The following is a 25,500-nucleotide window of genomic DNA, read 5'->3' on the forward strand; positions in this document are numbered from 1 at the left end:
GTCAATGATAAATGTATACTGCTTATTACATTGTAATTTTTATACTAATTTTTAAATTTGCTTATGAGGTGAGCAGATTGTAGTTTATTTACTGGCCATTTGAATTCTTACTTATGTGTTGCCTATTTAGTTATTTTGTCAATTTTTAAACCCTGTACTTTTTTCATGTATTTAGAGAATTTTTGTATTTTGGACAAGGCTTTTTTATGAGTTGCAAATATATTCTCCTATTCTGTGACATGTCTTTTAACCTAGGCTTTGGTTAACTTTTTGCTAAAAAAAATAATGCTACAGTTATTATCAATGATTGCATCTCTTCTCTTACATTTTTCTCTACTTACAGAGATGTTATTATTTTGAAAAAGTTGCACACTAAGGGCCACACTACCTGGAGAATGAATAAGGAGTCCTTGGCTTAATAGTCTTCATAAACAGTGAATGAAAGGCTTATGGAAGAAAACAGATGTAAATAATCTTTTGTCACTATTCCGTGAGTTAATTTCCACTCACTACTTTGGAAAGGAATAAATATGCTCTTGCTTATGAAGAAAAGAGAAATACATACGTATATCTGTGGTGTTTGTGTTGTTGATTTACCTTAGAAGGACATAAATTATCTTGAATGACTAAAAATGGGGATATCTCATTATTTGGCCTCATTATTTTTTTTCTGTTACTGGCAGAGGGAAAAACTCCGTCTTCTAGAGTTGAAAATTGAAAATTGAGTAGCTAGTTAGAGAAGACAAGGATTCTCAGGATTCACAAGCTACTTTTCTGAATCCATGGCATTTTTCCAGGGAAGGTTTGGCATTCCTATGAGTATATTTACACTTCTTTTTTCAAGTCTCTAAAGCTACTCAAGCAAGTGACAAGTAGTTATGTTGTGACCACAGGTGACAGATAAATTACAAGTTCTTCTGTTCCTCTAAAACTTTATTCAGTATCAACCTTTGCACCAATGCACCAAGGCATAATAGCTGATAATTTATGAATGTAATTTAAAGGAAGCAATTCTGCTTTGCGATTACAGTAGTAAATAAAAGATACAAAGCCTCATTGACCCATTATGAAATGTACTTTTACTTTTATCCCCCCGATGTTGTTTATGGAAAGTAAGCAGGCAAAGTCCCAGAAAGGTGACAGATATTAACAAAAAAAAAAAAAAAAAAAAAAAAAAAAAAAAAAAAGCAGTGATTGCAAAGTTTAGACAATGGCAGTGAAAATGAAGAAAATTATCAGAAAGAACTAAAGGTGAATAGTACTTTTTGTTGTTTTTGTTATTGAAGAAAAGTGGTTTGGATAATAACAGGATGTTGCATACTTAGGCAGTGTAACGACACTTAGAGAAAATGTAATCTAGTGAGCATCTAGAGCTAATACTTCGATTACTTTATGATTTCACATTAAGATAATTTAAAAAAGAATTTACCTGCTTGATAAATAAGATATACTTGCATGGGCCAAGGTACTCACCTGATACTTTAACTACCAAGGTAACCGTTTCTTTCCAAATTTTTAAGGCTAAAACTCAAGTAGAAATGATCAAACCTTTTGAATTTGCAAATACTAAGTTTGCCAACTGGATTCCTTGAAGGTTTGCATTAGCCTGAGGCTTAGATTCAAGTTCAAATAAGCTTATAGATGAAGTGAGCTGAGTTGAATCTTTCCCTTTTAATTAGTGCATATTAATTATAGAGAATAATAGGTCTCGTTATATATTCCTAATATCTATATCATACTTTGATCAAAACTGACCCCCTATTTTCCTCCTTCCCCCTCATGTTCCCCTATTCCCAACCTTCATTTTCTTCTGTAATTCTCCCTTCTACTACAGTGTCATCCTTTTCCCCCTTCTTGGAGATTTTACAGATGAAGAAAAATGTGTGCAACTTTCTGAGTCTGGTTCATTTCACTGAAAATGATGATCTGCAGTTCTATTCATTTTCCTGCAAATGACATAATTTTGTTCTGTTTATATCTGAGTAACATTCCATTTTGCATATATTTCATGTTTTCTCTATCCATTAATCAATTGGTGGACACACGGGCTAATTCCATAACTTTGATATCATTAATTGTGATGCAGTAAACATTGGTATGCAGGTATCCCTATGGTATGCTGCCTAATTCTTCCTGATATATTCATTCCAAGGAATGATACAGTTGGATTATATGTTAGTTCATTTAATTTTTTTAGGAACTATTATATTGATTTCCATAATGGCTCTACAAATTTATATTCTTGCCAACATTGTAGAAGAGATCCTTTTTAACTATATCCTTATCAACATTTACTGTTTTTTAAAATTTTTATTCTGGATGATACCCATCCTGACTAGCGTGAGAATGGAATCTCAGTGTAGTTTTGATTTTTTTTTTTATTTCCCTGAGAACTAAAGAAGCTGAGTATTTTTTCTTATGTTTATAGGCTATTTGTATTTCTTTTGAGAAGTGTTTGTTCAATTTGTCATTTGTTGAATAGACAATTTGATTTTTTGGGTATTCTTTATACATTCTGAATATTAATCCTCTGTTGGAGGAGTAGATGGTAAAGATTTTCTCCCATTCTTTAGGCTGTTTCTTCATTCTACTGATTGTTTCCTGTGCTGTACATGAGCTTTTTAATTTCATGTAATGGCCTTTGTTGATTCTTGCTATTATTTCTTGAACTATTAGAGTCAATTCTCAGGAAGTTCTTTTCTATTCTTATATCTCATCTTTCCCCACAAATGACATTATGATCAGAAGTGACAACCAGGAACACATAGAACTAAATACATTAGGGTTAGGAGCTGACTTATTTGTGACTTTACTTACAGCAGTTTTAGAATTCCATCTTAGAACTATTGTTCTTTTGCTTCTATAGCAGAGTTCAAAATAAACGGCAATAAGCATTAATGATTTTGTTACATGATATTTCTTCCAAAATTAACATTTAGTTCATATTAATTATTCTGTATTTAAAATTACATGTATCTTTTATAAAGGTTTGCTGGCTAAATGTTTGTTTCAGCAATTACTTCATAATAAGAATTTCCATTTAGCCAGCATCATTTTATTCATCATGGGCCTTTCCTTAGACTCTCTTACTTTTGTAAAAAGCCTGTGAGAAAGAAAGGCAATGATTATAAGCAAGGAAACCGAGGCAGAGCTACATAGTAATTTGTCCCATGCCATATAGATACTGCACAACGGAACTGTTTATGAAGACAAGCCTTGGAGCAATGTTTTACTATTTCGTGCCTATGAATCAATTAAAAAGGAGAGTCTGAGAGCTCCTGTTCCTGCCATTTAAACTGTGTATTTAACAAGGTGGAAAGATAGTCCAGGGGTTGTAAAGAGGACGTCCAAGCTCTGCCCTTTACTGACTTGTGTGATCATTTTCATATGTATTTTCTCAAGTGAAACAAAGGTTGCCCTTAGTGCTTAATTTATGTAATTGGTCTGAAGGCAAAAAGGATCACAGGGGGACCATGCTGTAAGAGTACAAAGCATTGTTTTCTATGCAATTATTGCTCTAGTTTGGCCTATCCATAAGCACATCTTTTGGGTTACACTCAAGAAAATCTTTGTGTATCAGATGCAAAGAATTTCCAGGGCCTTAGCAACAACTGCCAGACCACACTATACTCATTGAACTTGTACCTCGGGTCAGAAAGGCTGGCAATCGCTGTATTGTACGGTAACAGGAATCTTCACAAAACCCTGGAATGGCCACATAATTCACTCTTTGACACTCAGCCAAGAATTGGGTCTTAAACTCAGGTTGTCAGACTCGAAAAGCCCAGAACCTGCTAATCTTATAAATATTAAAAGTAAATTTCTACAGTTGTGCACAGTTTTAAAAAAATTGAACATTTCTGAAAATGTTCTAGATTTTGTGATAATGAAAAAAGGTTAAGTTCTAGTTCTGACAGTTTTAGACAGTATTTAAGTGTAGCATTTTATTTGCAAGAACTGTCACATTATCTGCCCACAAAAAGGAATGCATAGTCTGTGACAGATGTTTGCATTATCAATTGAGATTATTAATTGACTTTTTCTAGTGTAAATTAATACTGAAGGGCGTCGTTTGGCTTTGAGCTTCCTCTAAACAACAACAACAAAAAAAAAAAAACAGAGATTTCAGAGATTTTTTTTTCTCTTCATACTTGCTAAAAATAATCTTGTTTGGGCAATGATGATAGTAATTATTTATATAAATAATAACTAAGCCTTAGAAAAGACGCTAAAGTAATTTTGAGAAAAACGAGAGTGACTGCATTCATTAATATTCTGCAATATTTACACATTATGATAAAAATGTTTCTCTTTTCCAGATATAAAAAGGAAAATGAGGCTTATGTGGAGGCTTTTTACCATTTGATCTGCTCAAATACTTTCTCGATTTATATTCTTTTTCCTTTTTAAAAATAAGAAGAAAATCTCAGGGAAAAGCTATTTCCTAGGACATTATTTGGGAGATTGGTTTCTTTCTCCAGAGAAGCAAAACCTCATTGCCATTTTTCACAGAATAATTTTTTAGAATATAAGCAGTGAACTCTGAATTTATTGTCTTATGCTTTGTTTGGTTTTAGATTTAAAAAAAAAACTTTTTGTTGATGTAAATTGAAAATAAATTTGGAATGAGTTGCATTTAAAAATAAGGAGGTACATTTTCCATTTATGATATGCAGATGTGTATTATAGTACAAGTATGTGTGTGTATATAATGTCTTTTGCTGATATACGTACATTTATGTTGAAGGTATGTTTTGTTAAACAATAGAAATAAGTGGGTTTACACGAACAAGTGAGAGAATTATTGAGGGCAAATAAGACTTTAAAAGTTTACTTTGGGATTTAGAGAGAAGTATTTTCACAAGGTTGTTAGGCAAATTGAAAAATGTGTTGAGCCGGAGATTTAGCTCAGCGGTTCGGTGGCCTGCCTTGCAAGCGCAAGGACCCGAGTTCAATCTCCGGTGCCAAACAAAAGAAAGAAGGAAAGAAAGAAAGAAAGAAAGAAAGAAAGAAAGAAAGAAAGAAAGAAAGAAAGAAAGAAAGAAAGAAAGAAAGAAAGAAAGAAAGAAAGAAAGAAAGAAAGAAAGAAAGAAAGAAAGAAAAATGTGTGTGTGTGTGTATTTAAATAATTTTGAAGCTTCTGAGTTTCTTTTATATACTACCTAAAAGCAATAGAGGGGAAAATAAAATGAACAAAAAAATACAAAGACAATAGATGAGATTGAGTGTTGAAATTCACATGTGCGTTATATCCAAGAGAACAGATACTGACCAGCATCAAGTCGGGGCCTCAGTTTTGATTTTTTGTTTTTTTGTTTTTTTGTTTTTTTTTGGTTAATGGATTTGTCAGGGACAAAGATTGTTTAGCTATGAAGTGTGACTAGCTCATTGTATATGATATTAAAATAATGTAAAACTCCATGGATGAAAGATCGGAGAAGAAATAAGTAGGTGAAAGATAATGCTAGAAAAGAAATTATATTAGGCAGTTCGTGATTTTACAGTGTATTGGAGGTTTATCTTCTGTAGCGAAGATGCCAACTCCGAAAGAAACTTATCATTCATTTTTGAATTTTTGTCCTGGAAGAACATTTTATGTAAGTAATAATACTAGATGATAAGGTACAGTATTATTCTACCTCAAAAGCAAAGCTAGGACAGTTTTGTCCTCCTTTTATAGAACTGTATCATTTGTTCAATGATAAATTAACATAAGTATTTTTGGGAGATTGGTGGAAATGTACTTCCAAGGAGGAGATTCTGGAACATTTACACAGTGCTAGTATTTTCATGCTAAACATATAAATTTCTGTCTAAATTTGACAATGTATTGCACTAAATTGCACAATGAACTCCCACCAAAGCAAAATTGATACATGAAGTGTTAACTATATTACTATCATTTATGAGTAATGTTCCATGCTTTTGTAAATGTCTTCCTTCTTTGATTTACTCACCAGTAGTTTCAAATTCTCACAAAGAAGAAATTATTTAAAGCTTAAGCAACTTGGGAAGTTGCTTTTAAATTAACATCATTCAGTACTTGCCACTCTCACCACTGGAAGGCCAAAAAATAATTTGAGTTTGTGACTAGCTAAAATGAAGATGGTTTTATTATTCATGAATACTCTAATATGAGTGCTTTAGAACATTATTTCTCCATTATATTAAATTATAGTACAGCATATAACTGTCAGACTAGATCGTAGGTACAGAGTTACTATGTAGTTTCCTTATGTTTTCCTATAGGTCTTTTTTTGGCAATATCTATGCATTCATTTTTTGGTTCATATCTTTCTTCTGATATTCTAAAGTACTGGTTCACTGACTTCTTGATCTTGGGTTTGATGTCAGGAACTGATGGTGTACCAGAAATGACATTTTCTATAATAACATCAAAATTGAATGGAGACTAATAGGCTGAGTGGCTAATCTTTAGAATTGAAATCTAAATTCCAATTAGAACTGGAATCACACCTAATGCAGTGCCTCCCTGGACCTTTTGCTGTGACCTTTTGTTCACAAAAGGAAAGGAAACTTTCTTTTCCAGCACTTCAGGGAACGTAACCCTGAAAGGCTTTCTGTGTAGAGATACCAACGTGAAGAATTGTGGTGATTGTGAACATTGGTCTGCATAAATGGAAGTTAATTTTTTCTTTTTGGATAATCTGAAATATGCTTTCTGATCTTTAATTTTCTTATCTGCATGAGGATTATTGTTCCTCATTTAACACAGCCATTGTGAAGATTATATGCGATTCATGAAGTACCTAATACGATCCTTGTAAATGGTAATCACCTTTAGTTTTTATTTTGACTGATCTGTAGTCTTCTGTTCTCAGAACACCACATCTCTCCTTCCTCTGCAGAATCTCCAACTGTAGAAATATGGACTAGAACCTCATGTAAGTTTTCAAGGATTATTATAATTTTGGTATTTCAGGATAACTACCCGTTCCCTTTGTCTAACAAATGCAGTGGCTGTCTGAATCCTGGGCTTGGCATTCATCTTCTCTTTATTAATTTGTATTTGTATTAGTATGTGTTTGCAGTACATAATGATTACATTCATTGCAGGGAATTGGTACTTGTATACAACACATCTTCATTATTTTTATGCCCCACCCCCCGGTTTCTTGGTCCCTTTCCCGTTTGCAATAAGACCTATCTTTTTTTTCCTATTATTTATCTTTTATTTGCTCTTTGATTTATGTGTACATTGGTTCTCTCATATAAGAAAATCCTTGTGATAGTTAAGCTTGTGCATCTAAGTTATTTCACTTAAAAGAAGTTAGTTCACTTAAAAAATCTCAAGGTAGAGATTCAGGGCAGGGGTCCTCTCTACTGTATTCCAAGAGGTCCAATTGCCATAATTCTCAATATTTAAATATGATAAAATAAAGCTAATAAAATGTGAAACATAATGTTTTATTTTCTTAGCTTGATACTATATCTGCATAATGACTGGAAATGTCCAGTTCAAATTTTAAATGTTCTTTGGACTTCTTAGAGTCCCCCTGAATCTTATGCTGAAATATGGTCGTAAAAGAAGAAGCAAGACATGGTCTGAACCATGTCCTCATTTTCTCAGCTGGTGCCTTGCACCGTGAGAGCCTTCGCATGCATTCACAGGACCCTTCTACATGCACAGCCAGGCTCTGTCCAGTTGCTTTGGGAATAATGTCATTAGCCACTCTGGGGACTTGGTATACACTGTGGACTCTGCCTTTAGGATAGAGCAGGGGCTAAATATGCATTAGAATTATACTAGGGGGTCCAAGTACCAAGATCATAGTCTAAACTAGGACATGTAAGCTATAAATAGGCTTAGCTCTTTAATCTCCTGTGTTCTTCATCCTGAAAAGAAAGGAGTGGCTGGATGAGAAGCAGAAAAGGACACTGAAAAACATAGGATCCAGGTAATGTTTACTCCTGTGTGATTAAAAATGTTATTGTTCCTAATTGCCACCAGACCAAAGGTTGACATCAATTTACCTTCTGTAGGAAGACTCAGGATTCTGAAATAAGGGTTTGTCATATAAACTGGAAGAAGGACCAAAGGACTTGACTTGTGACTAGGACACCAAAATTCAGTTTGGGCTGTTTTATTAGTTTTGGTTTTTGACTCATTCCTTAGCATTTCTTAGCAGCATTTCTAATAAAAGGAGGTTGGTATTGGCTTGATTGGGGCTGGAAAATTCTTTCCAAAGTGACTGGCGGCCATGGTTGTGATAGTCACCGACCCAGATTTTCATTAGCTGTAGACGTTCTCAGTATCATGGCATTCTCCATATTAGCATTCTCAGGATGTGTCAGCTAGTTTCCCCCACATCATGTGATCCAAGAGAGAGAAACAAGGGAGAATTTCTTTAATGATGCACCCTTGGAAGTCACAGTTTATCACATTTAACACATCTTCAAAGTAGAGGAATTAAACTCTACTCTTTGAAGAATATGGATTTTTAAGCAAACTTAAAGCCACTTCAGGGGTTGGGAATATGTGACTGATATATACAAATTCCTATGTTTGATTTTCAGCACTGAAAAACCATAAATAAATAAACCACAATAGGGTTATATGTTCAAAAATAAATATTTATGAAAAGCAAAGTTCTATAAATATAATATATTCAGATGAAGGAACCCTTCCTTCCTTGTACTCCCTGAATTTCCTTACTTTACTCACCCAGAAGCTTCAAGGCCTTCAGAAAAATGGGGCTGCTTTCAGCCTGGTATGATATTTGCCTGAAACTGGATGGTACTGAATTCTGTAATCTGTAGTTGTTAAAAATCTGGGATTTATATTACTAGGGAGGAATAGAAATCTTATAGATATTAAAAGAGTAGATAAAGATCACACAGGTAGACCTAGGACCTAAGAATTCTCTCCTGTGTCTGATTTCAAATGCCTTGATTTCTTCAGTGTGACATGTCATATTATGATAACCAAATCTACAAAGGAAGAAGATATGAGCACACAATATCACCTTTACACAATTTTATGGTGTAAAATATGGCTTCTAATTTTAGTTAACATTTTTTTAAAAAGGTAATCCTTGAGGATATTTTTTCCATTTTTAAAATTGAAGTAATAGGTTCTCATGTGGTTTGAAGAAATGAGGTATTTTTTTTTTTTGTACACAGTTTCCCCAGTAATAACACTTCATAGAGATAATACTATAATATCACAAACAGGATATTGGCATGAATCAGTCCACTTACTCAGAATTTTCAGTGTTACTTTTAATCATTTATGTGAGTTACTCTGCATAACTTTTTCATCTTTATAAATCAATATATCCATCATAATAGCCAATTTACTAAGGGATATCACATTACCAGGCCCTTATTACCTCTTTTATAGCCATAGTCTGTACTCTCCTGCCTTCTGGAGCTCCATCCTTTCAAAATTCTGGCTTCTACTAGCCATCTTCAATTTCTAAAGTTTTTTCATTTCCAAAAGTTGTATAAGTGGAATCACATAGTATACAAACCTTTGGGATGGTTCTTCATTCAGCATGATCCTTTGAGGAGTTTTCCAAGTGGTTTTATATCAATTGTGTGTTTCTTTTGGTTGCAAAGTATCATTGCATGATACATATGTACTACATTTTGTTTATCCATTTAACTATTGAAGGATATCTGGGTTGATACCAGTTTTTGGATGTTCTGATAAAGCTTCTAAGAACATTCATCCATATGTTTTTGTGTGAATATAAGTTTTTCATTTTTCTCATAAATGTGCAGGAGTAGAATTGAGAGATAATATGATAGTTTCACATTTTAATATTATAAAAAACTGCCAAATTACCAAATAATCTCACTCGTATGTAGAATCTAAAAAAGTCAACCTAATAGAAATTGAGAGGAGAACACTGGTTACTGGATCCTGGATGGAATAAGAGACACAAGGGATGGGTAAAGTTTGATCAAAAGGTGCTGGTTACAGGTCGAAGAAACACTGCCATGGTTTAACTGCAAGATAGAGTGACTATATATAGCGATAATGTACTGTACATTTCAGAAAAAGTTACAAGGAATGACTTGAATGTTTTCAACACATAGAATGATAAATGTTTATGGCGATAGAGATGTTCAGTCTGAGTTGAACATTACACCATCTATACCTATATCAAAACATCACATAATGTCCCATAAATACTTTCAGTAAAAAGAGGAAAAAAGAAGAGAAAAACCTACCGTGGTATTTTTCAGGGCATCTATAGCATTTCATTTCTCCCAGAAGCAGTGTGTCAACAACTTTCACCACATCCTGAACCATATGTGGTGTTGCCTGTATGTTTTATTTTAATTACAGTAATACATGCATAGTGAGATCTCATTATCTTTTTAATTTGAATTTCCCTAGTGACTAATAAGTTTGAAGAAATTTTTATGTACTCATTTTTTTTTTAATTTGTAGATCCTCTTTGGCCTGAATGCCTTTTGTCCATTTTGGGGTTAGATTAATTTTGTATTGTTGAATTTTGAGTTCCCTTTATATAATCTAGATATTAGAATTTCATCAGACATGGGGTCTGTAAACATTGATTCTTCCTTATAGCTTGTATTTTAATCCTTGGGTGAATTTTTACAAAGTAATGTTTATTATTTTGATGAGATCAAATTTTCCTTTAATGGATAACAATTGTAGTTGTCGAGTCTAAGACCCATTTGCCTAAACCCAAGTCCTAAAAAGTCTTACGTCTTTATTTCTAAACGTTTTCAGATTTTGTTTTACAATTAAATCTATGGCTCATTTTGGGTTCACTTTTGGGTAAAGTGTGAAGTTTAAATAAAAGGTTAGTTTTTGCCTACATTGTCCAATTCCTCTGTTTGTTGAAATTACTAAACTTTCTCTGCTAAAATCATTTGGTGTTTGATCCAAAGTAAGCCAAGAATGTTTTTGTGGGAGCTTTTATTGTCTATATATCTATCCCTTTACTAATTCTACAGTGCCTTTACTATTATATTAATCAAGTAAGTCTTAATATGTATAGAATAATTTCTCTCCCAAAATTATTTATTTAGATGGTTTTAGTTATTCTGGGACTTATGACTTTAGACCCATGACCATGTGAATTTCATAATAAACTTATTGTGTGAAAAAAAAAGTTCCTGAAATTTTGAGAGCAATTAAATTAATAGATCAATATGGGGCAAATTAACATATTAATTAAATCTGCCAATCTATGAACACAGTATTACTACCTGTGTATTTAAATATTTTTCAACTTGTCTTCCATCAGTATTTTGTAGGTTTTGTTTTTAGCATTTTGTAGTTTTAAGGATACAGACATGTTTTCTAAAGATATCCCCCTAAACATTTTATTTGTTAGAAGTGATGCACATGGTATGATGTTATTTTCTGAATGTCATTATCCATATACAGAAATAAAAATGATTTTTGTTCATTACTCTTGTATCATGTGACTTTGCTGAATTTACTTATATGTCTTTTTTGGTAGTTTTCTGGGCATTATTATGCCCTTTAAAATAGATTATTTTTCTATCTTTATAATCTGTATTCTTTCATTTCTTTTTCTTTCCTTATTATTCTGGCCAGCACTTCTAGCACTATCTTGAATAACAGTGTTCAGATCAGACCTCTCTTTTCCTTATGGTTAATCTTGGTGGGTGTCACCCATCCTTTTGTAATTAAGCACAATGTTATATATGACCTTCTGTAGATGTCCTTTATCAAGTTAAGGAAATTCTGTTCTAGTCCTATTTTTCTGAGACTTTTTTTATTGTGAATTTGTGTTGAATTTGGCCAAGTCTTGTTTTGAGTCATCTGACATGGGAATATAATACTATACTCTTCAGGAAGCGGAGATATTTAAGATTTAAATATTACCTATGTCATCTTAGAAATAATATCCACTTAATTCAATAATAAAAATCTATTATAAATAAAGAGAAAGCACATTTGAAAAAAGAAAGCATGTGAATTTTATCTTTTAGATGTAATTTCATCAACTAGAAGTGATGTTTTCTGTAATCCCACCCAGAAATATATTTAGACTCATTTTTTCTAGTACACACACACACATCTTTCTTACTTATAAATTTGGAATTTTGCCTCATTGGTGATTTTAATACTTTAGAGTATTAGTTTTCATCTCTCAAAACTCTATGTTTAAAGGCAATTTAACTGATCTGGTAATAAATCTGAGTTAATGTCCCCCCTCTCATGATTGCAATGGATGATACGATTCTATATATTCTATTAATTCCTGTGACTATATTAGTAATTGTAAAATTAATGAATAATCAAATCTAGTACACAGGAAATAAAACAACATTATTGCATAGAAAAAAAATACTAAATTAAATAGTCAACACCTTAGAAATAAGCAGAGGAAATCCGGTGTCCTGCTATAATTCTTGTCGTAAGGATAAATGAGAAGTAATGGTAATGTACTGTCCTTTGGAACATTTGACAGATGTATATTTTCCTGTATTTTATTGTGTTTCATGTGATCCTGGTAGCAAATATAATTACACAAGGACACATTGCTGATCTGTATTTACAGTACCTTCTTTTCCTGTTTCTCTTCTTTTTGTGAATTCTATTCTTCTACTGAACATATTCAAGCATTTTGAAAAGGTTGGATTTAGCTATTAATGTATCTACATATTTATGACTACTGTTGATAAATGTTTGTGTTTACTACTTTGATCCGTAAATGGAAAAATACATTTAAGTTGATTTATTTTTAACATCTTGTCATCTGTGACAGAGTTTGACTTAAGAATACTGAGCAGTTTAACCTGCCAATGTGAACTTTACAACTAATTTTCTATGTACTATATCACCTATATTACTTGTTTTCTATGCGTTTATAACACTAAAGACCATGCAGCCTCTTTCTCTATTTATCTCTTCTTACATTTGTCAAATATTTATTCAATTTCCACTGTTTTCCTGAATTTATGTTAAATGTTAGTGATAGTTATTATATATATGTGTGTGTATCAGAGAGTTTATACACACATACATGCAAATACCCATTTTATTTGTTTCAATACACATGTGAACATATGCATATGTGAATTTATCACGTTTTTGAGTTTTTAAAATTAATTTTATTAGTACATTTCAATATACACAATGATCACATTCATCACAGGGAATTTGTGTCTGTACATAATATGTCTTTTCATCTCCTGTCCAACCAGCATAGATCGTCACTAGCAGTCAATCAAGTGGTTCAAGTTTATATTTGAGTTAGGACCCTTTTGCCATTATGGCTATATAGACTTTTCCCAAGTATCATTACAAAGAACCATGATCTATGACAAATGATACATGGAGCCTAAATCACCTTTGCATGCTTGATTAGGTGGGTTACAAGTTAAAAGAAAGGCTGGAAATAAAATCACATTTTAAGTTTGTCTAACTTCTTTCAAATCCTGCAAAGGGAACATTCAGAGTCAAAGTTTGGATTGGATGTGGAGTAACTTGCTCTGTGGGTGTTGATTTTTGCATTTTATATTGACTTTTTTTTGGTACCAGGGATTGAACTTGGGACCTTACATTTACAAGGCAGGCAGCGGAACTACTAAGTTAAATCCCCAGCCTAAAGAAATTCATCTGCCACTTTCATGTAGTTAATTAGAAGACTTGATTATATTTGTGTGTGTGTGTGTGTGTGTGTGTGTGTGTGTGTGTGTGCACGTAGCAGGCAGGCATCGAACTCAGAGCCTTGCACTTGAGAGACAGGCAGCAGAACCACTGGGCTAAATCTCCAGCCCTATATTGACTTCTTACCATGAGTCAGCTTGTCATTTTATAAAATCATCACATAGTAAAGTACATTAAGACTTCTCTTCTAGGTAATTCCCTTCTATTTTTTTCTCTGTTTTATTGTAATATTTCTGATGAATATGATGGTGATCATTCTTAATGATCAAAACCACACACACACACACACACACACACACACACATATATGGTAGACCTAGAATGGCAGAATTTAAAAAAAGTGTTTAAAAGATACTGGATAGAAACTTGCTATTAAAATATATGTAGCCTTCTGATGTTACCATTTAGCCTGAGATTATGGCAAAATGATCAAGATGTGGTTTGGTGGACATCTATTTTTTTGTCTTATATCCACCCATCCACTTCAAAACAACAAAATCCACTTTTCTTTATGCATTCTTTGTATGTGGTGTTTGTATCAAACTAACTTCGTCCTTTCACTCTAATGGTGGCACACATAGCCAATCAGATTACTGTTTCGGTGGCCACTGTTTGGTTTAGAAATGTGCTTGTGATCTTTCACTGTGAGACCAATGAAACATAGTCATAGTTTTCTTGCTTCAACTATTGAGAAAAAAGGAAGCATATTCTTTCTTCTTTGGATTTTTAAGTTAGTAGGGGCAAGTTCAAAAAGGTTCGGTGCCATCCTTGATTGCTTAAAAAGTTTGCGCCAAGGAAAGAGGAAAGTAGAGCTCATAAAGCGTAAAGGAAAATCTGTACCCTGATGATGTCTTGTTTAAACAAATGAAGAAATTCTCACTTTTAAGTTTTACTTCTGTTCATTGTCACGATAACAGCTTTCACTAACAGTGTGTGTCATAGACTTACTGATAAAGAGCCATGGAAGTTCATGCTTTAGGTCTGGTGGTATGTTTGTTCCTTCTTGTGATTCACTGGTAGAATATTTAAGTGTGTGTCTACAAGTAGATGTGTACACATAAACACAAGTGCCCATACATGTGTATGTCTAACTTCACAAAATAAATTTTAAGGGCTTATAGCTATGAAAAATTTGACATTTGTTGTTCTGACATAACTAGATCTCTTAGCAGACTGTGCAGCGTGGGCAACATAGCATCATGAGGTCATCGGGCATCAATCCTCCTTCAGTCTTTCTATTTGGACTGCAGCTTTGTGTAGGGCTTCTTCTCATACTTACTTCACGTGTGCGCTACCATCATATGTATGTTACAAGCAGGCAAAGATGGCATGGGGTTTAGTAAAAGAAAAAATATACATAAGAGAAAAGAGAAGAATGTAACTGTACTGTATACCTAAAATGTTCCAATAAACTAAAAAAAATAAAGTAAAATAAAGAATCTGCTCCAGCTGGGCGTGGTGGTGCAGGCCTGTAATCCCAGCACTCAGGAGGCTGAGGCAGGAGGATCACTGTGAGTTCAAGACCAGCCTGGGCTACATAGTGAGTTCCAGGTCAGTCTCAACTACATAGTGAGATCCTATCTCAAAAAAACAAAAACAAAACAAACAAAGAATCTGCTCCACCCACAGAAAGCTTACCAGAAACTTCCCATTGATTCATTCTCATTTACACCTCATTGAGTAGGATTTACATAATGACCCTTCCGCGTAAGAGGCTGGGATATGAAGTATTTTACCTGCAAGTTAAGAACAAGAAAATGGATATTAAGCAGGCGATATTCATTCTTGCTACAGGGTTCATTTTAGTGCTAGTGTTTTCTCATTTTTATGATATAGTTGGTTTGCAGTAACTAGATAAACAAACATGGATGACTTACAGTTCTAGTTCCCCACAGAGATGCCCACTGAATCAGAATCTCTGGTGTCGGTGCCCAGGAATTTTTAATAAGATCTCATGGGTCTTCTTCCTATAATCCTAATTCAATGGATTTGAGCAATTGAGGGCTGAGGTTCCATCCAACATTTAAATGTAGTTTTGAAATTTTAACTTCACAATTATCCATTACCCTTCTCTCACTCTAATATATATATATAATGCATATATATACATATATAGATACATATATATTATATATATTTTTTTAATCCCATTTAATCACCTTAAACTACAGTATCTTATAATTTTGAGTTTGTGTAATTGCATTTGTGTGTTATTTCTGGTTGTAATATTTGTGTAATATTTCTGATTTATCTTGAAATCTAACTCAATCTTTAAAAGAATTTTAATGCTTCGTATTCAGTCTCTAAAAGGTATTTTGTTTTTTAGAGAAAGAAACAGACAGAGCTGAACTCCATGATATGAAGATGAAGTTAGCTCAGGAGGTTGTATCTTCTTTTGAATCATGGACTACACATTTGAGAATGTATGGAACTCAAGAGCCCCAGCAAAATGAGTGACTGCAGGAATAGGTGAGAATCCCATCCTCCCTGGACACTTCTGGAGTCCAGCTGGTCTCATGGATTAACCTAGTGACAGCAAGAGCAAGCAAGGCTCTTTTTCTATCTTTGGATGTGGTGTCCAGTTTAGTTCAGGAGAACAGAGAAGAAATATAGCTGTGGAATCTGAAATCATGGAGAAAAAATTAGGCAAAATGTGCAATCACAGACTCTTCACGTCTGTTGATGAAAAAACTCTTTCTCTTCAAGGGGATAATTCTCCTATCAGCAGACACCAAAACCAGGGAAATAGAAACTAAAGGACAGAAAATGTTATCCAGCAGTTTCAGCCTAATTTAAGCTCAAAACTGGCCTTTAAAGACGAGTAACTCAGTATTGTATTCATTGAGGCATTGAAAACAAGTGGGATGCTGCTGTTAATTCCCATTTCTTTTGCTTTTGTATTTATCCTTGAGTAATGTGTGATTTACTATCTGTGTAGGTATAGGTTAACAAATACTATGAAATCTTTAAAAATCATAAATACAGATAACTTTCAGAATAACTAAAGACATCAAGGTGAAGACAAAAGGTAATACATGATAATGTATGTGACTTCATGGACTAGGTGTGGCGAGGAATTAAAATGGCCCATTCAGATCATAGATTAGTTGAATAATTGAACAAAACTAAGGATTTATGTTCAAAATATACCATCCACAAAGTTAAGAGATGAAAGATTGGGAATTGATCATTGCTATGCCTTAGTTTGATACAGAACTGAATTTTGTGATGTACCAAAATACTCAATGGAATATATTCAAAATATGGACAAAGGATCTATACAGAAAATTCCCAGAACAAGAGGCTGAAAGCTTATAAAGATAACTTAAATGCAATTAATAACTCGAGGAATTCACACTGTGACATCAATAAGCTTCTATCACTTATTAAATAAGTAGGCTGGATCTGACAAGGTAGTGAGATCATGAAAATAATATGTATGATTTTGGAAAGGAATCTAGCCACACTTGGATAAATTGCATAAAAGGTGAATGCCTAAAATATTCCGGCATCTGTATGTAAAAAGGAAAATTGTCTTCTAAGTCAATAACGATGCTTCTTACAGCTTGGTGAGTAGGATGTAAACCAAGTACACCTCTGGGATGATAGGTTAATAGAACAAAGTAAGTGGAGCACTCTTCTGGTTTTGAATCACATAAAGGCAAACTGTGGAACAAAGATACTATATTTAGGGTGTGCAGAAAACAGGTAGGGGTGTGGAAAGTGCCAAACCAAAGGGAAGGTAGTAGCCAATAAATAATGAAACATCAATTCAATTACCAGCTTCTGGGACACAACTGTCTGGGTAAACTCTGGGGTCTCTCAGGGAGAAATTCTAGCCAAGAGCTCTCCAGGGACAAGAGACAGAGCTGGAGTTTTCCTACAACAACTTTGATCAGCCATTAACTGAGACTTTCCCTTAGCTCTTTAGTTGTCCTGTGAGCAGTAGCATGGTCTCTGAAGGCCATAGAAAGCCTTCATGCAATGAAAGGCAAGTTAAGTCATTTGGAATTTCACAGGTGTGCACTTACATGGGAGAGCAAAGGAATCTTTTGGGGCCCTGACTATGTCTGTAACAAATCCTAAGGAATAATTTAAAAAAAAAAAAAAAATCAGTGAAGTAATGGGCGTGGTGGCACAACCTGTAATCCCAGCACTGGAGAATCTAAGGCAGGAACAAACCCAAACAAAACAATGAAGTTACAGAAAAAAAACATAGCAAGATCCTAAAGAATGTTACAAATGAAATAGAACAAAATATAATGAGATCTATTGTATAGTCCTATTTACATTAAGTAAAAATACTTGCAGAGGAAAAAAGCAATGATACCCATTTCACAAAAAAATATACACGAGACAAAAATCACAGATAAAATGGTTGCCTCTGAAGAGGGAAAAGGGTGGAGAGTAGAGAATTAAAGAGAGGGTCCTCTAAGAATTCTTAATATTGCACCATGAATTGAGAAACTTTTAAACTATGTTTCATTAAGTTCCCCCAAAAGTTAATTTTTTAAAAATTCCAATGTTTCAAAACTGCCTTTCTCTAATGTTATTTATTTAAGTAAACCTAAAATCACTGAATTTATTTTGGTATACAAAACCAATTAAAATTAGGTACTAGATTTCAGAAAACAATAAAATTGAAAGTTTGCTATTTTAGCACACATAGGGAGATTGAGTTGCTAGCCCTACTACTACTAATGTTAATGATACAACATTTACATTATATACATGTATATATTACACTTAGGGCATAATAAGCTGGCATTTATGAATTAAGTGCTTTGTAAACTTTTTATAAAATCACATCAAAATAATTTTCAGAAAGGTAAGTTTGTCATTTAAATTTCCTTTAGACTCTTTCTAATTCCTAGATGTACAATATTGTTGCATATTTTAAAGTGTGATAAAATATCTCCTTACCTTGAGACCTTCATAGAAAATTGTAAGAAGCTTGATATTTAAAGGGAAGAAGTACTTTTATATGAATCATTTTGTAAATATATGTATATATATGTATATATATATGTATATATATCTTCATTGAAGACTGTCATGTTACTATGAATCAGATGCATAAATCTGTTTGCCCTTTCTTTTAACAAGTGAGTTTAATCCATTTATGTTTATCATTATCATTTATCTATTTGCTTTCCCATCATATTTTTCATGTCAGTTAATAGTAACTCCATTTCCATTTCCAGTGATGAAAATGCTTGGAGTTGTCTTCCATTTTTCTTCTACCCCATGTGCACTTTTTCAGTGACTCTCTCTACAAAACCTCACAGAATCTGATGCCTTCTGCTGTACCCTGTTCCTCCTCTCTGTGCTCAGCCACACTGGCTGCCCCTGCCTTTGGATTTGCTCTTCTTACTTTCCTTTTGCTCTGTTGTTTTCTTCTATTCTGCCCCAAATGTCACTTCTTCATGTCTTTATGTCTTTTTATATCTCCTCTCAGTGAATTGTCCCTGATTATCCCATTGTATATCATCCCTTCCTCTTGCACTTTCTCCACATACTGGCCCCATAGTGATTTCTCTAATTTCCTTATCCAAGCACAGAATGGTTTTGAAATTTCTAGAATTGCAGTACTGAAAGCAGGGAGAAATTTTTTTCTAGGTAAGACCTAGCAGACATGGTAACAGATTGGCTGCTAGGCACAAGGGAGAAGCAGAAGCAGCCCTCTGCTAAATAGCCTTTAAAATTAAAGTACAAAGCAAACTCCCACATATTGTTTGGTAGATAATTCTTAGAGAAAGTGTACAAAATCTGTAATGAAGCACCATGTGGCCGTTCCAGGGTGTTATATGTCTCAGAAAATATGGAAGTATGTTGATTCTTAGTCTTGCTTAAAGGCAGGAGACAGTCATAAAACACAATTTCACACTTAACGATACTCACTTCCCTTCCCTTGAAGAGCAGGCTATGCCAGTGCCTGAAACCAAAAGCAAGCTGAGTAGCTTGACAAAGACCCAGGCTTGTTCCTGCAGCTGCGGCTTGATAGTGGAATTGGGAAATTAAAAGTTTTTAGCTTTCCCTAAGCTGTTTTCTTACAGATGGTACTGGGAGTTGCTTTTGTATGTGTATTGTATATGATCGTGGTTCTGGCCAAGAAGAAAAAGCTCACAGGACTATCTACTCGCTCACTCAATTTCCTAAGGCAAAAATCAAATTAAGATAAGAATATTAATAGGTAACTGCAGCCTCTTAAAAATATAGGTTTGAATAGAGGATTTTAAGTGACTCCTTTGGGGTTTACTTACTTCATATACAGTCCATAAATCATGCAGGCATTTATTACTATGGTGAAATGGAATTCGTAGGACTGCTTGTATTTACTCGTAAGTTTGAAGTATATATATTTTTTTAAATATATAGACTGGTTTATAATGTGATAAGCATAAAAATGACATAAGGAATATAATTAAGAAAACTTTCAAAAACTATGATTTCTTCCCTCCTAGATCTTTTATTTTTGTGGAGGAATTACCATGCAGCAAAACACTATGCGTACATTCATTTTACTTAGCCGTACTAGCCAACTTCTCTGCTGAAGTGTCTATTGCAAATATTTTTCTACAGAAGAAGAAGATAGGATTTAGATTTCTTGCTTTCACTCATTCACTTCATAAAAATCAGTGCCAGGTTGATAGGTTTGTAAATATTTACCTGGGTAACAGACCCAAAGTGAACATTTTCCCACTGCGCAATGTTCTCTCACCATCATAGCTAAATAAGTAAAAATCTGCATGTAAGGAATTTTTTAAAAAATTAATTCATCAAGAATTATACAATTAGTATTTATTAATAAAAGCTTGAAAAAGAAACACTTTCACTTGAAAATCCTGCAGCAATGATTTTTCTTAATCTTCTAATATTTTTAATATTCTTACGTAGTATTTTGGTTTATACTCTCAATTTTCATGTATCATTAGAATTTTGCATTTAGCTTTTCAAAGGGATATATGCATGATAGATTTTATTTTTTTCTCATTGAGTTTATTGGCATATTTTAGGTAGACAGTACAGTTAAATTCATCACTGGGCTCTTGTACCTTTACACGACAGGTCTTGGTTCTCAATTTTTCTCCTTATCCCTGCCCTCCCTTCACCCCCTCCTCCCTTCCCTATTTACAAATACTTTATTTCCATTTTTTTGTTTAAATTGAATTTATTGGTACATTCTAGGTAGACAGTACAGTTACCTTCATTACTGGGATCTTGTACCTTTACATGACAGATCTTGCTTCTCATTTTTCCCCTTGTCCCTGCCCTCCCTTCACCCCCTCCCCCCCACCTACAAACACTTTATTTCCATTTTTCCATTTTCTCATGTTTTTTCCCTTTCCCTTATTTCCCTTCCCCTACCCTTTTGTCCTTATACCTTTAGTCCTTTCCTTCCTGTTTCACATTGCTAATTAACCCATTAGGATCTTGAGTACTATTTTAGTTTTTCACATCAGAGAAACTATTCAGTATTTACACATGTGTGACTTATTTATTTCACTCAGGAGTATATCCTCAAAATGTACCCATTTACCTATGAATGAATCTACTTTCTCATTCTTTATGGCTAAGTAGTATTCCCTTTTATAGAAAACCCACCTTTTCTTTATCCAGTTTCCAATTGGATGGGCAGGTGGGCTGTTTCCAAGTTTTAGCTATTAAAAACTGTGCCGCTATAAACATGGGTGCGCATATATCACTGTGGTATGATTCTTTTCATTCTTTTGGAAAGATACCAAGCAGAGGGATGGTTGAGTCAAATGGAACCTCTACACCTAGTTCTTTGAGATTAGATTTTCTATGGATAGGGAAAAATAAGATTATGAGATTTAACTATTTATGAAATTTTTTCACAAATAAACCAACTTTAATAGATATTATTTTGTATTTATATAACACCTTCTTCAAGAACCTTAAAATTTGTGAATTATTTTAAAAATTTAAGATGACAGGATTTAATACCATAGACTAGCCACTACATTTGTGCCTTAACATCATGTTTAGAAGCAAAGTAGCTGTAGGATTACAAGAATATTAGAAAATACAGCATATAGAAACATAATTTTGAATTGGATTTTTAAATCACTAATCCACTTACAATTTTAAAAATCACTTATTCATATTATTTTTCACAATGAGAGTATAAAATTTGAATATGTATAAAGGAAGAAATGTCTACTTTTATTGAGTACATGTTTCTCCTACTTTCCACACTATTTTATTCCACCATGTACTTTATTGTGCGTATTTTCAAAATGTGTGCAACTAAATCACTTCTTTATATATCTCTTTTAAAGAGTGAAGTAAAAAATGCATTATATTTTTCTATTAGTTAACTTTATTTCTCATTTCTTTTTTCTTAAATAATATTTAAAGCAGACTAGTGCTTCTAGAATTAAGATATAATTATACTATAATCTGTGACAATGCAGTCCACTTAATAATAATAGCCTTGTGGTTACTGAAATGTATTCTATATCATGCATCAGATAATTACAATTATTAGGGGCCATGAATGAAATGTATGCTGACTAATTCTTAGTGCACCCATATTAAAACACCAAAATTTGGCTCCAGAGGGCAGAGGATGAAAAATCAATTAAAAGATGTAATCTGGAAATTAGCAAAGAGCATATTCACTGGCAAGAAAAGCAGTATCAAAGGCCATTTAGCTGGGCAGAGATGAATTTCTGACTGGGGTTCCTAGAACTCTTTGAGGTATGTCATAAAAATCAGCTTTGAGGATGCATTTAACCCTTTTGTCCCTTGTCCCTGTTTATTGGAAGAGGCTTAGTGATACCTTCGTACTCAAATGAGGACTTTAAATACCTACCTGTTCAAGTGACTAGAAATCTCATGTTACTCCTTAAATGCTAAACTCAGTGCTATTTAAGCAGAAGCAAAGTGTGATTCAGTGTCAGCAAGTTTTCAGGAAGACTAATGGTTTGTCCTTTCACCAGGAAACTGAAGGCCTTAAATAGTTCTTAACAGGAAGCTAATGCATAACCTTGGATTTGTGTAGGGAATCTTCTTTGCTTTGAACACTGGGATCAAAATTGATGTATTGATTAAAATGAAGAAAAAAGCAAATGTCAGAGAGATGTGACCTCCAAGTAATAATTTGCATAGTTTGTTACTTACCTATGTTGGTGTTTCTGATGGTGCCCATTAATATTGCTCTTCCCTGGCCTGTGAAAATTATTTTAAAGAAAGAAAAAGGAGTTATGCAAATGGAAGTCAAACCTTTCCTTTATTCTTGGTGAAGGTGATAATGAAACAGGTATTAAACCTGCAGGAATGAGATTGCAATATAGAACTTTGATTTAGACTGACTTATCTTTGCTAAAACCAAAGGAGCTGACCTGTTTTGGCCTTCACTTGTGAACCTGCAGGAAAGACAGCTTACTTTACAAGGGAATTCCTTCCTTTCACGAGGATATGGTTTGGTGCACATTTCCACAGGAAATAAAAATTACTCCTCTGGGGCTAAAGATGTAGAAGGGAAGAGAAGGGCCATTTGCATCTCATGCATGTTGCTCCCTCCACTTAGTCACCGAACAGACATGAAGCAGCCCACTTAATAATAGGTTCAAGGACAGTGTTTTGATACAGTAAACAGGAACAAGTGTCAAATTTGTGTTTGAAACCACAGCTCCAAGTGAATACCACAGAATGTGTTTTGCACCATAATTTTTGAGAAAGTCCCAAGAGTAGCATAAATAGGAGAATTATTTCTTTTCCAAATAAGAACACCCCTCCTTTTGTACAGTCACAAGAAGAATCATTATTTCCTTACTCAGAATTTATAAAATAAAGATAGTGTTATCTAGATGTCTCCTAAAGCCCCGTGCACTCATAGATGGGGCTTTGGGGAGGTGGCTGAGTGATGGGTGTGAGAACTGGATAAGCCAGTGACTGGTTTAGCATACTGTGGGTGACAAAATAACTGATAAGGGGGGTCCCCTGGTGTGAGTGGCAACAACCAATAGTAGCCTTGTAGCCTGGATGGATATAAAAGGGAAAGAGAGAAGGCTGCTACTTCCTGCCTACCCTTCCATAGATTGTTTCTCTTCTGTGGTACCCTCTGCTGCACTGCTCTATCCTGGAGTGGCTGAAACCTCTATAATCTGAGTTAAAATAAATCTTTCCTCTTCTACATTGCATCTGTCACATTTTGCCCCAACAGTGAGAAAGTGACTAAGAACAGACGGTATTCTACACAGTGTTTAGAATAATTCATCTTGACTTTTGGATTGTTGTTCCGTTTGGGTTAGGGGGAATGCTTACTGAACATTCCAAAGGCTCTACATGCAGGCGTCATATGAAAAATGAATGTTATGATGATATCAGTAATTGAACCTTCATGTCTCTACATGAAGTAGGCAGGGGACGTAAATAAGTGGAGTCCAAGTTAAGAAAACAACAGTAAGTTTATAATTAAAAATGACAACTGCTGCTTAACCCCATAGGAGGGAGGGCAATCGGGAATGATGGGGCCTTTGGAAAATTTGTGTTTAGTCTAAATAGTCTAGCTATGATTCAGGTCAGCACGATTCGATCAAATTTGCAAATGAATCTGAAAATTTAGATTTTTCTACTAAATCAATATTTTAGGAGTTTAAAAAATAAAAATAGAGCTCCAGAAATGGGAGAAACCAAGAGAAGCACAGTGGTGTTAATACAGGAAAAGCCCGCTTAGCCCTTTCCCATGGCTACAGCGAATGCCTTCTATTTTCTTCTCTTCTTAATCTTACTTGCTCCAGATTCAAAGCTCTGGAGTGGAGGGAACCATCAGCAGGATGAATGTGGTGACATTCACTAACCTCTGTCTTTCAATTTATGATTGAAAACGGGGTAGAGGTTCTCATCTTTTACTGCAGTAAGCTTATCCACGCAAGGGTTGACAAACTATGGCCCATGGCTAAAACTGGTTGGTTGTCTGTTTTTACAAGGGCTCTCTTTTGGAATCCAGCATTGCCTGTCTGTGTATGCGTTGTTTAAGACTGAGTCTATGCTCCATTGGAAGAGCCAGTAGTTTTCATAAAGAACGTTTGACTTGTGAAGCCAAAAATACTTACATTTTGGTCTTTTACAGAAAAGCAATGCAAGTTCTGAGGAAACAAAGGAGGTAATTACTACACAGTAGCCAAAAAAGGGGAATTTCCAAGACACAACGTGTATGTTTCATGGCTTTAACATTTCTTCTTAATATATTCATGCAATATTCAGCAAATATATATACATATATATGTATTTCTTAATAAACTCTGTGGCAAGGACTAAGGTTTTATAACCATGCCCTACTATTCAAATGCTTCATGAATTAGTGTGAAAATAGATGGAAAACTACTGAGTGCATTTAATGCTATTTGAGGAAAGTGTAGAAGAACTAAAAGAATACATCACATTTGTGAGAAGAATGTCATGTTTTTGAGCCAACATTCAGACATTTTTGTCAATTAATAGAATATAGACAATAAAGAACTAAGAAAATCTCTACTTTATTTGAAATTTCAATGTAAAGATTTTCCAACTTCAGGTTCCATTAGCCTGCCAAAAAATGACCAGGTGTACTGGTTTGGGTTAAACTTACAAGTGATGCAACTCCTGAAATGAAAGGAAATTTTTTAAAAAATGCATAGAAGCTATGAATTGCACTAGAGAGCAAGCAAGAAAAAAAATCTAACAAACAGCTTATAAAATATATATTGCACTTGCTCATTTGTCGCAGACAACAAGAATTCTGAAAATAAATATCCAATTTGGCACATCATTTTTTATTTTATCTTTGGTTTATAGGTTTTGTCCCTATAGTGTCACTATGATTACTACACAACTCACAAATG

At 33.9% G+C, this 25,500-nt stretch overlaps 1 long non-coding RNA gene across 1 annotated transcript in view; it reads left to right on the forward strand.

The window, feature by feature from the left end:
- The window catches only part of LOC104866134, a 294,086-nt gene that overhangs the window by 252,705 nt on the left and 15,881 nt on the right, over positions 1 to 25,500 (forward strand). Inside the window, exon 3 of the long non-coding RNA XR_004514669.1 lies at positions 15,975 to 16,117. This is a non-coding gene — a long non-coding RNA (uncharacterized LOC104866134). The remainder of the gene's footprint in view (positions 1 to 15,974; positions 16,118 to 25,500) is intronic.

The sequence above is a fragment of the Fukomys damarensis genome, unplaced genomic scaffold, assembly GCF_012274545.1.
Source record: "Fukomys damarensis isolate Sample0158 unplaced genomic scaffold, DMR_v1.0_HiC HiC_scaffold_28, whole genome shotgun sequence".
NCBI classification, from domain to species: domain Eukaryota; kingdom Metazoa; phylum Chordata; class Mammalia; order Rodentia; family Bathyergidae; genus Fukomys; species Fukomys damarensis.